This window comes from Megascapheus bottae, chromosome 26, assembly GCF_031878675.1.
Source record: "Megascapheus bottae isolate mThoBot1 chromosome 26, mThoBot2.hap1, whole genome shotgun sequence".
Classification (NCBI taxonomy): domain Eukaryota; kingdom Metazoa; phylum Chordata; class Mammalia; order Rodentia; family Geomyidae; genus Megascapheus; species Megascapheus bottae.
This window is the reverse complement of record NC_143534.1, coordinates 2,246,137-2,264,625: the sequence shown is the minus strand read 5'-3', so window position 1 is coordinate 2,264,625 and position 18,489 is coordinate 2,246,137. Positions and strand designations below refer to the sequence as shown.

General features: G+C 52.2%; 1 pseudogene; it reads right to left on the bottom strand.

Moving 5' to 3' along the window:
* Positions 1–473: 473 nt before the first annotated feature.
* LOC150045840 (U2 spliceosomal RNA) lies at positions 474–644 on the bottom strand (annotated as a pseudogene).
* Positions 645–18,489: the final 17,845 nt, after the last annotated feature.

Below are 18,489 nucleotides of genomic sequence, written 5' to 3'. Positions count from 1 at the left end.
CTCCCTGTGGCCTCACCAAGAGCAACAGGGGCATTTGAGTCAGTCCCCTCCTGGGTCCTCTCCTCCAGACCCATGGCATGCCTTGGCTGAGAAGAGAAACAGGGAATGGGTTTGCTGTAAGCCCACCATTGCTTCCAGCCCATCTCTTCCTGCACCTCCTCCACACAGGGCCCAGCACGGAGCAGAGAGCACTGCGCTGCCTGCTGCCCGCTGCCCTGGCTGGGTGAGTGGATTCCAGCTGAGCAGTCAACACCCTGTGCTTACCCACAAGGTGCACAGGCTCGCCGGGAGAGGGAGCCACGGGAAAACGCTTCCTATGCAAGGAGAGGCCGGGCAAGGCTGGAAAGCTTGTGGCCTGCGTGTAAATTACACAATCACCATACCCATATGCCGCAGGAGAAACTCCACTGGACCCATCTCAACACCCCAACTGCAGCCCTCAACCAAGGTCATCTCGTATCGTGGCTTTCTTTTTTTTGTGCACCGTTCCTGGAGGTACTGCAAGACCAGGTCGACGTGCGGAGCGGACAGAGCAAGCCTCTATTCCAAAAATCCATTTCATATATCGTCCTCGGATAGAGGACATATTAAACTGATAAGAACAGATACTACACTTGATCTTAGCCAAAAGGCCGAGAAGCGATACATCATGGCTCTCTTGAAGAGACACACTTTATACCTTCACTGAAAGTCTATAAGATTGCTTGAAAATTTAAAAGAAGAAAGCCTTTGCTGAAAAGACTCATGTTTTTAAGTAGCAAATGGTGTTTTCATTGCTACGTTGGCGAGTTCATAAAACCTTCTAAATAAAATAAACCACACATTTCAGCTCACATGTGTGTGGACAGGAACAAGTCACAAGGCGCTATTTTCAGGTGGAATCCACCGTGCACCCAGCAAGTCCAGAATCTCTCTGAAGATAAACAGGTTGGAGAAGGAAAGTGACCGTGTCCCCAGCTGCTAGAGAAGCCATACATCCCTCACTCACATAACCCCTGGGAAGGACGGTTGCAAGGCTGCCAGCAAAAGCACCATGGAACGGAGAAGGTGGGAGGACTGGTAGGCTAAATAGGGACAAAAGTCCCCAGAGATAAAGACCTCATTCATTCACAGCAGCGGACACAGCTCATGGAAACCATCCATCAAAATTTCACCTTTCCAGGCACCTGTAGCTCACACCTGTCATCTGAGCTACTCAGGAGGCTGAGATCTGAAGGCAGAAACGGTCTAAAGACTCTCATTTCCAGTTAACCACCAAAAAGCTGGAAGTGGGGCTGAAGCTCAAATGGGAGACTGCCAGCCTTATCAAAACAGTGAAGGGACAATGCCCAGGCCCTAAGTTCAAGCCCCAGGACTCACGTGTATGTGTGTGTACACAAAAATTTCATCTCTACTTCCTAAAACAGTAATCTAAGCCCTCATGCAGAAAAAGAGAGAAAAAAAAAACAAACAAATACAAAAGCTATAGTCACTGGATAGAAAGATGTCTCAGTGTGCTGAAAGGCTGATACACAGCCAACAAAATCTACTCAGGATTGTAACGAGAGGCTTTGATCAGAACACTGCCATACCCAGCTAACTACACGCTGACAGCATCCTCACAACTAACTCGTTCCCTTTTGCCATGTGCAGTGGCTTCCACTGTAAGCTGAAACCCCAAGTTTTCAACTTACGATTAGTTAAGATGCACAGAGTCTTGATAAATGATAAAATAACTCAAACTGACAAGGCTTGCACATACAAAGAAATAGTGCATGTGGAGAAATTAAAAATTAAACAAAAAAGAGCTGGAGGCAATGGCATGCCTGGTTCCTAACACCATGGATGCGTGTGAATTATCAACATTCTCAAGTTAAGAGAATAAAAGGAAAGTGGGTACCAATAGCTCACACCTGAAATCCCAGCCAATCAGGAGGCTGAGATCTGAGGATGGCTGTTGGAAGCCAGCCCAGCAAGGCTCATCTCCAATTAACCAGCAAAAAAATGAACCACTGAAAAGTCAGAAGTGATCCTGTGACTCAAGTGAGTGAGAAGTGACAGCACCCAGGCCCTGAGTTCAAGCCCCAGTACCAGCATCCATCCAGCCATCCATTCATCCATCCGTACGTACACACACACACACACACACACACACACACACACACACACACAGAATAACATGAAAGAATGGAGGCAGCAGACACAGGGACTGAACAAGGATGTGAGAATTTCCCCGTTACAATTACACATGCTGACAGAATGGCATATTCTCCTTTTAGATACTAATGTAAATTTAAAAAAAAAAAACCACCTTCCTCCACAGTGCCGCTTCCTCCAAGGTCATTTATCATCTGCACAACAACCTGCAGATGTTTTATAAAAAGAAAACTCGCAGCCCAGGCCTGCCAGTTCTTACTCGAGCCCCACTTATCAAAGGTGCTGCTTCAGAAGACAGGCAGCTGCCAGAGACACCCCGGCAACATGACTTTATATGTCCACAGGCCCATCCAGAGCCCCGGCCTGCGAGCAAGCGTTCCAGATAACAGTGCTCCGTGCGGATGAAGCTAGCCAGGACTGCATAGCTAATTTTAACCCTGTGGGGTCCGATAAGGAATTGAATGTCCAAGCCAAACATCAGCTGCATAGTTCCTCTGTCAGAAGATCCCTTGGTTCTGAGAAAAGTCTAATGGGGCTGTAATTGTTTTTTTCTCTAAGAAAAATAATAAATGGTATTCCTTTGAAGGTTTAAAATTCTTCCCCTGAGCCAGTAATTAGCCAAGATGGTCTGGAAGCCCTCGGACATGGGAAGCAAGGGTGTAGACGCCCTCGAGTCAGACCACTGCCCACCTGCCCTGTCTGCCCCGTATTTTGTCCTTCCGGAAGCTCCACACACACACACCATGCACCAATTATCCCAAGAATGAGGAGACAGAGCAAAAGAGAAGGATAACCCTAATAATTCTGTGCCGTGTGCTCAAGGAAATCACCCAAATGCCTCATCCAGGCTATTCCACACGGGAAAGTTGCTGTCTGGTTAGCATTTGAAAGCTCAGCCCTCTCCAGGGTCTTCGGGGATGTGTGAGGACGTCTGGACCGGGAGCTGCTGCCGCGGGGGGCCTAAGGCAGAGCCCAGGGGTCGGGGGCTGCGGTGGAGAGCCGAGGGCAGAGCCCGGGGTCGGGGTGGAGAGCCGAGGGCAGAGCCCGGGCGTCGGGGTCGGGGCCGGCGTGGGCCAGGCTCCAGCAGGGCCTCGGGGCCTCCGCAGCGCCCCCCCCCCGCCCGGCCGGCCCGCGGGGCCTCCCCACGCGCGCAGGCGTGGACACGCGCACGGACACACGCTGACGCGCGTCTGGCCATGCAGACAGACACGGAGCGGGCTGCGCTGGGGGTTCAGCGAACCTGCAGCGTGTGGAGAAGGAGGCGTTGTGGATGCCGGGCCCGCCAGCGCGCACTCCCACCCCACCACCCACACCCACATCCCACCACCCACACCCACACCCCACCACTCACACCCACATCCCACCACCCAGACCCCACCACCCACACCCACACCCCACCACTCACACCCACATCCCACCACCCACTCCCACATCCCACCACTCACACCCACATCCCACCACCCACTCCCACATCCCACCACCCACTCCCACATCCCACCACCCACACCCACACCCCACCACCCACACCCACACCCCACCACTCACACGGCACACACACAGCACCATAGACACATTCACTCACACACACACACTCCACCACTCACACCCCACCACCCACACTCACACTCACGGCGCACACACACCACCATAGACACATTCCCACACACACACACACACACGGCGCACACACACTCCACACTCACACTCACACACATTCCCACACACACACCCCACCATGCACACACACACACACTCGGTGCACTCGGGCGCACGGCGCGCACACACACGTGTGTCCACACACACCCTTCACACACCCACGGGCACACGCACGAGACCCACAGCACACATACGACTCGCAGGCAGCACCCACACACACGACCTGCAGCACACGCGTCGCCGCACACCCGGGACACGCGCACACGCGCGCGCACAGCCCCGGGACCCGCAGCTCCGCCCGCCGCGACCCGGCCTCCCCGCCCGGGGCGCCGCCCCGCCGGAGCGACCCCGGCCCGACCCCGGCCCCGGCCCCGGCCCCGGCCCCGCGCGCCCTCAGGGAGGCCCGGCGCCCCGCGACCCCGGCCCCGCGCGGCCCGCGGAGCGGCACCCTGGGCGGGCGGGCGCGGGCTCACCGTGCGCAGGAACTGGATCTCGTCCTCGCCTTCGCCCCCGTCGGCCATGGCTCCGCCGGGCTACCGGGGCCGGCGGCGGCCGCCCGTGCGCTGCCGAGCGCGGCCGAGCGGCTGCGGGTGGCGGCGTGGAGGAGGCGCGCGGCCCCGCGCCGCCCCGGGCACCGTGCAGCGTGCGGGAGGAGGACGAGGGCGGCCGGGGACGCGGCGGCGCCGCAGCCCAGCGCTCGGCCCGGGCCCTGCCAGCGAGTGCGCCCTGCGCGCCCGGCCGGGAGTGCGGCGCGGCGGCGGCGGCGGCGGCGGCGGCGGCCGGGGGCGGTCGGGGCGGCCGGGGGCGGGCGCGGGGCGGAGCTGCGGGATCGGCTGCGGCAGGTAATCCGCAGCCCGCGGCCAGCCCGGCGCGGGGCCCAGCGCCGCTTACTGGCCGCGCTGGGTATCGGGGCGCCAGCCTTTCCACGGGTTCCGGCTGGGCGCGGGGCGCACACGCCCGCCCGCCCTGACCCTTCTGGGTGCGGGGCGCCCGCTCCTTCCTCCTGACTCCTGCCAGGGCTCTACCCAGGCGCGGGGTGCCCAGCCCGCAGCGGTGGGAAGGAGGCTCGCGCGCGCTGCGGCGCCCGGCCCGTGGCGGCTGTGCCGGTTGCCGCCCGCAGCCATCCCCTCGCCAAGCGCACGGCTCTCGCTGGGTCCCGCGCCGCCGGGCCAGGGGGCCGCAAACCCCACCGAGCCACGGCCTGGCAGGGAGAGCGAGGCCATCGCCACAAGAAATCGTGGATTCCCCGTTCAGGGTCCACACCTGCGTCATCTGCGGGGGTCAAACCCGAAGGAAAATAAAGAAGAAACACAAGGCTGCAGCGCAGGGGGTTCTAACTCCAAGCTGGGGGGGGGGGGGGGGAACTGAACCCGGGCTGGCGAGGGCTCCACAGTGAGACCTTGTCCCAGAAGAAAAATATCTTCAAGAAAAAGAATTTCGGGCCGGGAGTTTGGCCTAGTGGTTAAAGTGCTTGCCTAGCAAGCACGAAGACCCGGGTTCGATTCCTCGGTACCACATACATAGAAAAAAGCCAGAAGTGGTGCTGAGGCTCAAGTGGTAGAGCTCTAGCCTTGAGAAAGTCCAAGGACAGTGCTCAGGCCCTGAGCTCAAGCCCAGGACTGGCAAAAAAAAAAAAAAAAAAAAAAAAAAAAAAGAATTTCAAAGGCTATTTAAGTATATGTAAATAAAAAAGGATATAAAAGACCCTGTCTCCGAAGGAAAAATGAAAATAAAAAAGTCAAGGACCAAGAGAAGTTTCCAACCCTGGAAGTATGCAGAAGCTAGGGCTGGATATATCGTAGAAAAATAAGAGCCTAGCGAGACTCAGGTCCTGAGTTCAAGACTCGGTGCCACCAAACCAACAAGGAAGATGCAGGAACTGCAAGCGAGCGTTGCCCGCATCCCCGTAGCTCCAGCATCCACGTCAACCTGAAAACTCACGAGTAAGCTCTGCGGGGCTGGTGTTTTATTTCTGGCACTCCTTGCCCTCGTCGTTGGTGGGCAGCGTGTGTGCATTTCCTGGGACGTGGCCAGCGCACCACACGGCGTGAGTGTTCTGCCCAGCCCCGCGCTGGAGTGCGCAGTCATCTCACGGAATCGGCGCCATCCTGTTCCGTGGCAGCTCTTACAGGTGGTTCACAGACCTGAGGTTTCACGTGCGGGTGCTTCTCCGTGAGAAACAAGAGATAAGATGGAAAGCATCCACAAGGGATGACTTCTGAACTGGGCTCATGCTTTAATATTACACCATTCCATCTTCCAGGCTTGAAACAAGTAAGAGCTGACCTGCTGGCCTTCTCTAGAGTTTTACAGAGAACTAAAAACCAGTTTCTTAACAACAACAAAAGCAAGCACTGACTCTGTATTCTGGAACTACCCTTTTCTCCCTCTATGCGATGTAAACACACTAGTCTTTCATATTGGTGTTTTAACAAGACGGAAACTTCCTAATACGAGTTGTGAGCTCTAAAACTCAGAAATATGATAATGCTTTAGATTTCTAAGCTGTACTAGGAGTACACAGGCAGGTTTGAGAATGAGATATAGTTTATTTTTAAAAGAACTGGCCAGGACAAGAAAGTCACTCATTTCCCCCACCACCACATACACCCCAGAAGTGGGGCTGTGGCACAAATGGCGGAGCACTTGTCTTGAGGTCAAGAAAAAATGCTCAGGGATGGTGCCCAGACCCTGAGTTCAAGCCCCAGGTCTAGCTTGTGCACACACACACAGAATTGAAACAAATACAAGGGTTGGTTTAAAGGTGGTGGCTGTCCAAGGCTCCGCCCTATGTTAGAGAAGGAATCGTGTTTTACTACTTTTGTGTTTTACTTCATAATTATAAATTTAGGTCGCAGTTATAAGAACCTGTATCAGTGAAAGTTATAGAAATAGCTTTTTTGTTTTTAGAAATGTGTGTTTATGGTACTTGATGGTATTTGATTGTCAGGGTGACGTATAGAGGGGTCATGATTACTTTGGTCAGGTAGTGGGTACATTACTTCTTGAACATTGATACCCCAGCTAGTAATATATTGTTTTTTTGTGATTATTTTTGCCAGTCCTGGGGCTTAAACTCAGGGCACTCTCCTTAAGGTTTCTCAAAACTAGCTCTCTACTACTTGAGCCACAGCACCACTTCTACCGTTTTCTGTCTATGTGGTACCGAGGAATGGAACCCAGGGCTTCATGTATGCTAGGCAAGCACTCTACCACTAGACCACACTCCAGGCCTCTTATGTGGTTTAACTTTTAGATTACTTAAGTTACAATTCTCTTATCTTTTTCAATTGACAATTGTAAGAAGAACTAGTCTTGAAGATGGAAATCCTAGAACTGCAATCGTAGAAGCAATTTCAAGTTTAACTATAATTTTAAGAGGAGTATGATGTTACAGATGTGTGTGAAGATGTAACAACAAAACCCTATCTTCCATAATGGACACAAGCTAATCAAAAAGCACAAAACAGCAATATCCTCCGGATATGAGACAAAATTTACACTCAGCGTCTTTCATTCCCAATGAGTTAAGCTATAATAAACTAGCAAGTGGACATTTTCATAGACACCAAAATACAGTTCACCAAATGGAGGGGGGTATTTAAGAGTTTTCATGAGCACCAGCACTTGTCATCTGAGGGTTGCCATTTTTTTATTCAACTTGAGCCACAGCTCCACTTCCAGCTTGTTGTTGGTTAATTGGAGCTAAACAGTCTCCCAAAACCATGACCCTCGGAGCTGTCTCCTGAGCAGCTAGGATTACAGGCCTGAGCCACTGGCGCCAGGCTCAGGGACCTTAGTTCAATTGTTTTTCTCCTCTCAACAATGCCAATTTTGAAAGAAGAAGCAAGGCTTAGAAAGTTCCTGGCTTGAAGACTACACAGACAGCCGGGCAGTGAGGCTGCACTCAGGATTGTACATTCTAATCCTGACTCTCTGCTGCTTGCCGACCGGGACCCTAGCGGGAAAGGCTGGAGGCGTCCAGGCCAGCACAGACCATAAAAGGCTCTGGCATCCCTGGAGATCCGTCCCTGGGTGCCAGCCCAGCCAGGGTCCAGCTCGCTCATGGAATGCCAAGTGAAATCTGGAAAGAGAGGCTGCTTTCTGTGCTCAGAAGTCAAGCCTGGCTTCTGCCTCGCCTTTGCAGGTTAGATTCCCAGCCAGAGACTTGATGGTTAGGATTCAGGCTTGGAGGTTAGGAGTCGCTGTGATACTGAGAAGGGCTGAGTGTGGCCTGAGGAGTAGAGCACCTGCCTGGGAAGCACAAGGCCCTGAGTTCAAATCCTGGCATCATTTTTTTTAATACATTCAATTTTCTAGAAAGCCCAGCTTGGGGTATTATACTTATTGTGACACTTAGAATTCCTTTAAATGCAGGAACTCTTCACTTAGAATTTCTGGACAAGTTACCATGGTAAAAAAGAAAAAAGAAAAAAAACTTGGCAGAGATTTAATAAGCAGGCAAGCAGACAGACAGACAAAAAGCAGACAAGCAGAAGGGCAGGGGCTCATGCTACAAGAGAGACACACACAGCTCTTTGGCTGCTGGGATATTTCATTGGTAAATAAAGGCAGGGGGTCTGGCTTCAAAGTTAGCAAAGATAGATACTTTGTCACTGCTGTTGTTACTTTCTGAGTTTCTGGATGTCTGGGCATTCCTTCCAGGTATGAGTGCCTCCTGACCGAACAGACCCTTAGCCCAGAGATAAGGAAGGCGCCCTACTATCTGCATTTTGGATGGGAGGCTGCTTAAGTTTGGGGAGGCGCATGTTTCTCAAGAGGCCTACATCCTGTCAGACCAGTGTTAATTCTTAGAGTGAGGAATGCATCCCTCTCTTTGAAGCAAAGAGAGTGCTTCTGTGTTTCTAAATATGTCTCTGAGCCACCCTTACCAGGCCTCATTTTCCCCTGGTCTATCCAGCTTCAAGCTCACATGCTTCCAGACCCTCCCAGCTACCGAGCTGTCTAACCCACAGCATCTCCGTGTATAACATGGAGGAAGTGAAGAGGACTTCCCCACACCAAGCCCAGTCAAGTGGTGTGCAAGCCCAGCGGTCGAATCCCAATTCATCTAACCACCCATCCATTCAGTAGGCACGTAGCATCAGTATGTGCCTGGCACTGGGGTACAGAAGGAGTAAGAAAGACACGTGGCACATGAGTGCTGCAGCCAGGACGTGGTGGGGATGGGACAGCCGGTGGAGTCAGAGTCTCCTTGGAACCAGGGACCTCTAAGAAGTTGCCGTCCAGCATTTGAGGAGCGGGGGAGTCTAGAAACAGCAAAAGTCCTGACAAAGGACACAGGTTTGGCCAACGCAGAGGGAGACGTTTCAGGGCTAAACCCAAGAGGTGGAGAAGAGATGGCACCATCCAGGCTATTCCACTTTAATTCAGAGGGCAGAGATGGGTGAAACAATCTGGAATTGCTCTATGTGTACATGTGTATATGTATATACGTGTGTGTGTGTGTGTGTGTGTGTGTGTGTGTGTGTGTGTGTGTCCGTCTAAGGGAAGCTAGAATTTAACAGACATTCTGTTTCCTTAAATCCCATCTCGGCATCGTCTGGGGAGTCTGCAGACTTGTCTTTCCCAGGCTAGACTTTGACACCCTCCATTGGGAGACGCCATCTTCTTTTCCTAGGGAAGCTTCTTCTTAAATTGTGTTTAAAAAAAAAAAAAAAAAAAAAAACTGCTACTGAGCCAGGGAGGAGTGGCTCACAGCTTTAGTCCTGGCTTCTCAAAATGCTAAGGTCCAAAGGACTGCAGATCAGAGCCACTCCTGACAGGTTCTTTTATCTTTAAAATAGCCAGCAAAAAGGAAATGGGACCAGAGGTGTGGCTCAAGGAACAGTGCGCCAGGCGAACAAACAAGCCAAGCAAGACCGGAGCCTCAAGTTCAAACCCGAGAACTGACAAAAAAAAAAAGGGTGGGGGGGACTCAATATCTACTGAAGTACTACCAAAAACTGGCAAAAAAAAAAAAAAAGAAGAAAAAACCCAGAAGTTCTGGAATGAGATAGTGAGATGGGAAGTGCCCCCCCTGCCTGCTTTAGCTAAGGCTCCCCAAGCCCCAAACCAAAGTGGTGACAGGACCCCACATTCCAAAGGGAAATTCTGGAAGGCCAGTGGACGACTGGCAGGGAAGGCTGGAAACAGACTTGGATCTAGGAAACCGTAGAAGCAGGAACAGATCCCGTGCTGTGATCATCGTCTTTGCATAGACCTAACGGGTTTATGCTGGACCCTCCTACCCCCTTCTCCATGCCCAGGTGAATGGACCGAGACGTGCTCAGACACAGCATTTCCCAGGCAGGGCCCCAGCCCCAAAGCCCTGTTCTGAAGTCTTCCCCTGGATCCAGCCACAAGGACAGAGAATGGGCTAGCCAGGACACGCCAAGGCCTCCAGCAGCAGGGATGGCAAAGGTGGCTGAGCAGCCAGGGAAAGGCCAGGGGGGCTCAGACACCCAGGCTCTCAGAGGAGCGGCCAGGAGCTGAACCCAAGCTGGCCCTGTCCCTGTCCGACCTTGAACTGGATGTTTACTCAGTCTGCCTGGCCCTGGCTGCTGGGGGCTCGAGCTTGGCAGTCAGATGGATGTGGAAACCCCGGGATGAGGCAGAAGCTCGTGAGGTTTCTCCAGTCATTGGCTTTTAGCAGGCATTGTTGTGGGGCACCTTTCTGTGCATGGAAACGAAGATTCGTTTTGTTTTTTTTCTCCTACTTTAAGATATCCTACAAACTGGAGACATCAAGGCTGAGGAGCAGATAAAGATATGCAAACTGAGTTAGTCGAAACTAAAAAAGGAAGCCGGAGGAGGAACACTGAATATGCTTATTTACATTCCATTAAGAACAGAAGTGACTTCCATATATGGAAAAAAAAGGGACAAATAGTAAATAAAAATGAACTACTAGGCCAGGTGCTACTGGCTCACACCTGTAATCCTAGCTACCAGGAAGCCAAGATCTGAGGATCGTGGTTCAAAGCCAGACCAGGCAGAAAAGCCCAATTAGACCTCCAATTAGAAAAAGCCAGGTGCTGTGACTCAAGGGGTAGAGCACTAGTCGAGCAAAAAAAGCGAAAAGAGCCCTCCCAAGATCCCTGGCATGCTAATAAAGACTCCCAATTTGACCTCTCAAAACGTGGCTTCTCAGTTTTCCCACCATATAGCCTCCTCTCTCCCATTTACCTTTTCCAGGGGAAGGGGTGGGAGTGCAAGGGTCCCCAGGCACCCATTCAGATTAACTGGCACCTCTGTTTGGTATATAAAATACGTTCAGATGGAAATCTCATCACTAATGGCACCGTTTCTTAAGAGCTTTTCGTGAAAGAAGCATGAAACTAGCAGCTTCAAAATGTGATGACATGTTCCCTCCCCTTAGCTAGTTTAAACTTGTGGGACATGTTAAATACCAAATTAATTCAAACTGTAACAAAAAGCTGTCAAAATGTTTTCTGCAAGGAGGAAACATGATCCCATTTTTCATGTAATAGGAGCATTTTTCTTATTTTTCTCATTTTTTAAAATTTCTTTCAAATAGTTGACTGTGTAAAGCAAAAGTAACAACAAGGGTTGTAGAGCCTCTAACATTCTAGAGTGTTCTCCTTCTAGTAAGAGTTTGGAAGGAAGGGAAGAGAAGCTGAAGCACTTATACACAGCTGTGCCATCCTTGAGCTGTGTGTGAAATGGAATACTGCTGTGTGACAGCTTAACTATGAGAAGAGGCAACAACATCCAGCAATTTGATTTTAAAATCTATGTGTGTGCAAGCTCACATACACACATACACACCCATACACATCAATGCACATAGGCATGCCTAAATTTCTCAGTAAAGTCATTTACTTATTGAACTGGCCTTTCTTATGTGCCATCGTGTTCCAGGCAGGAATCGGGCTCTTGAGTAAATGGAAGGATTGTTACAATTCTGAACTTCTGCACAGTCCTTGTGTCTCTCTCCTTCCCAAAGCAAGTCTCAGCCACAAAGGGAACTGCTTCCAGCCTTGGAATTCTTTTCACACGTTCGTTTTTAACATTAAAACACTAGTAAAGCGTGTTGACATTTCGTGCTGGGAGCGTGTGCAGTCGTATTTTTCTGGTTCCTCTGGTAACCTCAGAGTCCAGGGAGGGAGCAGGGCGGGAGCAGGGCAGGGGCGGCAGGCTGGCACGGGCTTCTGGGAGGTGAAGGAGCGATGGCCTCTCTGGCAAGCTGGCTCAGGTCCTAACTGCAGGGGCCTGAAGTCCCACCAGGGCCCAGCACATGGTCTGGGCCTGAGCCTTGGGCCGGGGATTATTTTCTCAAGAAACGAATGATAAAGCCAGCGGGTTAGGAATTAGGGACTCGTTCTAAAAAAGAACTGTTTACAGAGGCCCGGCCATCCCGCCAGCCCATACAGGGCGCTGGCTGGAGCACTATTTGTGGACACCCAGGGCCTCTGCCAAGTCCACCATTGCCAGTGTGCTGTGAAGGGGCCGTCGATGCGGAGGTGCGGAGCTGGGCACCGTGCCGAGTCCCAAGGCCTCTCCTGTCCCCTGTCTGTCCTAGTCCCCTCCACCCCGCCCTCAGCACGGCCTGCAGACTGAGCCAGGGGTGTCAGAGAGATTGAAGTGTGCAGATAAGACAAGCAATGGGGGGCCCCACAGCTCCCTTGAGGCCTAAAAAGCAAAAGGTAGCTGGGAGAAGAAAAGAAAACCCAAAATCCTATTGATAGTGCTGAGGGCTTGGCTTCCTGGGGCCCCTGGGCCTGATCCTCAGCTTGAACTTCGTGTGTGTGTGTGTGTGTGTGTGTGTGTGTGTGTGTGTGTGTGTGTGTGTGTGTGTGTATGTGTGTGTGTCTGCCAATCATGCTCTCACTCGGCGCTGTCGTTCAAGGCGGATGCTCTGCCTCTCGAATCACAGCTTCACCTCTGGCTTTCTGCTGGTTAACGATAGTCTCCCTTCCCGCCCAGGCTGGCTTCAAACTACAGTCCTCAGATCCGAGCCTCTGAGCAGCCAGGATGGGGGTGTGAGCCACCACGGCTGGCTCTTGGGTTGCTGACATTGCCCACAGGTTTTTCATGCATTGAAAGAAGGTGACAGGCTTCAGGGGTAGCAGGCCTGCCTAGCAATTGCGGGTTCTATCTCCAGGAAGAAGGAAGAAGAGAACGGGGGAGAGAATTCATGGTGAGAATTAGAGTTGATGTGCGACTCGCATTGCCTGCAATATCGAGATGTGGACACACGACCACGGTCACCGTTGCTGTCACTCAAATCCTCTCACCCTGGTGGGAAAGTGGGGGGGCTGGGCATGGGGTAGGGGAGCCACTGAGTGGACCCATGTGCAATCGCCAGGGAACCCAGAGTGCCAGGGCCAGCGGCAGCACCGTGGCCCGGCCATGGAAGACGGGAATGAGCCAGCTCTCCTGGCTCCCAGCAACCCGGCCACCCTGAGACCCTCACCACGGGAGGCCTGGGGAAGCTGGAGCCTGAGGCACCGGCAGGCAGGCGGGACGATGGCCCAGGGGTGGGAAGGACTTCTGTCCCTCTCTACCCAGCCACTCTGCAATGTAGTGAAATCAACTTGAATAAGAGTTGTTGGGCCCCTCTGTTAGATTAGTCACCCAATGAAAACTATTTTTTAAGATGGTGCTCTATTTTTACACACAAGAGCTAGATATGGAGCAGTGTGAGTCTACAAACACTCCAAAATTCTCCACGAATGTTGCAAAAAAATCATGAATAGTAAAATCAAGCCGGACCACATCCCTACCATGCCCAGATGGCGGAATACGGGTGCAGACGATACTGACATTTCCACGTTCCTGATGATGGACAGCACCACAGGAAGGAGTTTCTGTGTACTGATTGCTTTTTTAAAAAAAATGCTGAACACAGTTGGCTCACGTTTGTAATCCTAGCTACGCAGGAGGCTGCGATCTGAGGATCTCCTTTCCTTGGTAGGAAAGTCTGTGAATCCAATTAGCCATTAATAAGGAGCTGGAGGTGGAGCTGCAGCTCAAGTGGTAGAGTTCTAGCCTTGAGCAAAAACGCTCAGGAACAGCACCCAGGCCCTAAGTTCAAGCTCCCAGGACTCACATTAGTACGTAACTAAATAAACTACTCCAAATCATCGTCAGTGGATGAAGTCATTTCAAATATAAATGATCACTTTTTGGCAAATGTGATCTGATTTGTTGTAAGAACTGGAATTGCCTGGTTTTGTTTGGTTTCCAGTGAGAGAACATAACTCAGACTTCCCTTGACTAATGGAACTGTCACGTTGTCTGCTAAACATAGAAACCATCATAGAATTAGGACATGGGGTGCTGTGGCTTCTGGAACAATCGTGTTGTGGGGAGCAAGGCTTGGTTAGGTCCTGGGCTCTGGCTGTGGATCCCTGTGCCAACAGGACTCTGAGTACTAACGGGGCTGCTCTCGGCCTCAGGTGATGTAGCCTCTGGTTTGGGTCCAGCCCACAGTGGCGTCCCATGTGGACAAGCAAACAAACCAGAGAAAGAGGAAATGGGCGATGGGGCCTGGGGGGTAGGAAAGGCGGAAGCCGGACTCATGTAGGGGGGTAGGGAAACTGAGGCACACAGGGCCTGGGATGGAGCATCCCCATCAGTGGGAAAGGGGATGCCTTCCTGCTGAGGCTCAGGGAGGCTGGAGCAACGCGGCAGATGGGGAAGTTGAGGCCGACTCATCATAAATGCCTCTTCCCAAAGGCTGATTTCACCCTCCCTGCGTGCCAAGCAGGGCAGGGACATCCAGGAATGACAGAGACTGCAGAAAGAAGGACACGAATGAGCCATGGAGAACAGAGACTCGGCCCCTCTCCCTGCCTGTGCCACCGCTAAGTGACCTGGCTTCCCAGGTCCCCTGGGTTCTCGGGGGAGCTGAGGGCATGGAGGTGTGGGAGGCTGCTGGCCAGGGAGGGGACGAGGGCTGAGTGGCGAGTCAGCCTGCCCGTTGCTTTGTCAGGGCTGTCACCAGGCCCAGGCGAGGGAGGACGAGGGACAGCCGGCTGGCGGCCAGTGCCTCTCCAGGACACTCACCCCCGCCCCCCCCCAGCTTCCTCCCTTCCTCCTGGTGTCGTCTGCTCTTCCTCTTCTAACCCCAGTCCTCTCCCAGCCTCAGGACTTGGTGGCCAGCAGGACAGCACCCCTCCTCCAACTCTGACCAGAAACAAGTAGGAGACTGCTCCCAAAAGATAACTAAAGCGGAAAGGGGGCTGGAGTCGCGCTCCGTGGTGAAACACCGGCCTGCCGTGCGTGAGGCCCTGAGTTCAATTAATAGCTGACCGCGCGGCCGGTGCTTTCCCTCCCCTTAGCTATCCGCTTGCTAGTTCCGATCCTCTTCCGTTCGCGGGGGCTTTTGTTGTTGGTTTTGCAGTGCTGTTTATGAACTCGGGGCCTCGTGCGTGCTAGGCCAGGGCTCTACCACTTGAGCCACGACTCCAGCCGCCACGCCATTTGGCCATACATTTCCAAATTGCTTTTCCAAAGGAAAACGTTCCGCCTACATAGTGACAGCTGTCCCCGCGATCTGATCCTTCTGCAGCTGCTGGACAGGGTGGTCAACAAGCCTGGGGAACCAGACTACACAGCCTCCTGCTGCCGGCCTCCCCCAGCCCTGTGTTCTGGGGGCTCCGTGGAGCCCTCACAAACCTCTAACCGGGTCTAGATTGTTCAGGTCGCTGGTGGCTGGAGGCCACCCACGAGCCCCCTGCCAGCCGCTTTCTGCACGAGGGCTGTGAGCAGCCTTCACACACTGCAGCCTCCATCTGCTCCTGGCTGGCAGGACAGCCTCCGCTGCCCAGCATGGCCGGTGCACCGACGTGTCTGTAAACACGTGGCCTCGCCCCCCACCCCTGCGCAGCTGTCTGTGCCCCCAGCACGCGCCATCTGCTGGGCGCACAGGGTGCTGGCCCTGGAAGGAAGGACTCCAAGCCTGACCTTCCAGCTCAGTGTCATCAGAGGAGCTGTCACCATGCCGCTGGGCCCGCTGGATGGGCACTGCTGGCAGAAGTCCTCCCTTCTACTGCCAGTCCTTGCCAGCAGATCCCAGCTGGACTCCACGTCCAGCACCCAGGATGGAGCGTCCACCCTCCTTTCCTCCTAGGCAGGCATGGCGCCCCCATCAATTCAGCAAGGTGTCTATGGGAGCATGGCGGCCAAAACCCCACAAAGACCTGCTGCGAGCCCCCGGTCGGGAGCCCTCCCAGCTCCTTCCTGCTGCCCTGGTGTGTGGAAGGACACCCCCGACCCCTGCTCCAGAGCCTGACCATCAGCAGCTCCAAACCTGGCCACCTCCAGCTGGCCCAGCCCCTGGGGCTGACATCCGACAGTCTCCAGAGGAAAGGCCCCAGTGGCTCGTCGCCCGGCCATGGCTCTGTCCCTTTTGGTGACCTGGGGTGGGGGGAGAGTCCTGAGAGCAGTCCTGTGTATTATCTTCCTGTGCACAGGCTGGCAGTGCTCTTGGCTATTTATCTAGAAGTGGAATTTGAGCTAGTCAAAAAGCCAGCTAGCCAGCCTGCTGTCTCAGTACGTCCCAAAGGCCTGGCGCTCAGGCAGGTCCCTCCAGCAGCGCAGGGATCCCGCAGGCGTTTTCCCTCCGAGACGTGGTGGTGTTCCCCATCTCTAGTTTGCAGCCCTGGAGGTGGGAAGCAGTGTCTGGTGATGTTCGAGGGTCCCCACCGCGAGGTTCACCCTCGCTGGGGTGCGGGGCTTGATTACATGCATCTACATGGTTTCTGTCCTGGGAAATGTACTTTTCTGGGTTTGCTCTTTTTTCTATATGGAGCGGTCTTTTTTTTTTTCTTTCATTTCTCTGTAGGAATTTTTTTATTGTTATGGAATAATCTTTATGGCTATTTGTGGCCCAAATTTCCTGCCCTCTTCTCTGCCTCTCTCAAGAATGCACAATTGCTCTCACAAATAATCCGTACCCGTTAAGAAAGACAAAGAGAGATCTGGGAAGCCAGGCGCCAGGACTCACGCCTGCCATCCAGGCTACTCAGGAGGTTGAACGTCAAGATCATGGTTCAAAGCCAACTGAGGCAGGAAAGCTTCCGTGAGACTTTTCATCTCCAACTGACCACCAAAAAGCCAGAGTGGAGCTGTGGCTCCAGTCTGCGGGCATAGGCAGGAAAGCAATAACAAGCCAGGTGCTTTCATGAAAGAAGACAGGGCTGTCTGAATTAAAGGAGCATGACTGCTCTGCCAGTTGATTTTCTTTTCAGTTGTATATTAATTCACTCCCCCCCCTTTTTTTTCAGTACCGGGTTTAAACTTGGGGCCTTGAAACTGCTAAGCTGGGGCTCTATTACCTGAACCTTAGTCCTTTCGCTTTTAGTTTTCAGGCAGGGTCTCACTTTCCCCTGGGTAGCCTCCAGCCATGATTCTCCCACCTCTATCTCCTGTGTAGCTAGGGCTACAGGCATGGCCAGCTCCTTGCTTCTTTTTTTGAGACTTTTTATTTTCCTCGTGCTAGGACTCAAACGCAGGGCCTTGTTCATGCTGAGCGCTACCCAAGCCCTAAACCATAGCTTTCAGCTTTATAGAAAACCCGAGACATGAACACGGAGAGCTAATTTCTCACGTGTTCCTCAAAATAACAGCACAGGAGGTAGGTCGAAGGGACATCTGAGAAAGTAATTTCGGAGAAAGAGCATCTTGGATAAATCCCCCTTTTCAAAAATAATTTAGGAAAACCCACTCTCAAAAGAAGCACAGCAGAGCTGATGCCACAATTACAGAAACAAGCAAGAATGGGGAACTCTCTGGAAATTTATATTAAAAGGATTACTTCAGCCTTAGAACAAAAATCTTTGTTTAGAAAATGTAGCATGGTCACCCAGCAGTTTAAAGCACATAAAGAGCCAGGAGTGTCTCATTTTTAGGAGATAAAATGGAAATTCCATTTACTTATCATTAGATAGGCCAGCAATGCATGACTACTGCCAGCTAAAATCTAATTTATCTCAGCAAAGTAGGGCGTGGCTGCCACTGACAAAATGAAGTTATATTTGGGTCAAAATAGAGTTTGATCTCAATTTTCTAGGTCATTTAGATAGAGATTGGGCCACTGAATGATTCAGTAGCTTCTTTATGTCTGTTGCCTAGGATAGGAGATAATTACACATAAAAGCACAGGCTGAACTGAAAACAATGATGAGCATAGATTAGTTATTCATTCATTCATTTAATCGACAAAATTTTACTAGATACTACAGTGAATCCTGTAAAGGAAAGAAGCTCAGGAAGGAGGCAGAGATTGGAGGCCCCGTTTTGGAGGCCCGTTTCACCTGACATGGGGAAGGAAAACTTGCCTTTTGATGACCTGGGACCACATGTGACCCTAAAGGAAAGGTGCCTGAAGAAAGATGTTCCTGAGATTGGGGGGGTGAGGGAAGACAAGAACAAAGACAGAAGCACCTCAGAGTCCCTGAGGCTAGAAGAGGGGGGGAGATGGGTGGACATACAGAGATGGAGTTAGAGTGGAGTTATAGAATATATATCAACACTCTGCGCTCCTGGAGAGGACCCAAGAGAGGGAATGGTCCTAGAATAGGTAGGTATCTGGTCTAAGATAGAGAGATTAAACAGATGGATAGATGACAAAGGTAGATACTGAATAGATATGAAATCTGGTGGTGCCAGTGGCTCACGCCTGTAATCCCAGCCACTCAGGAGGCTGAGATCTGAGGATAGCGGCTC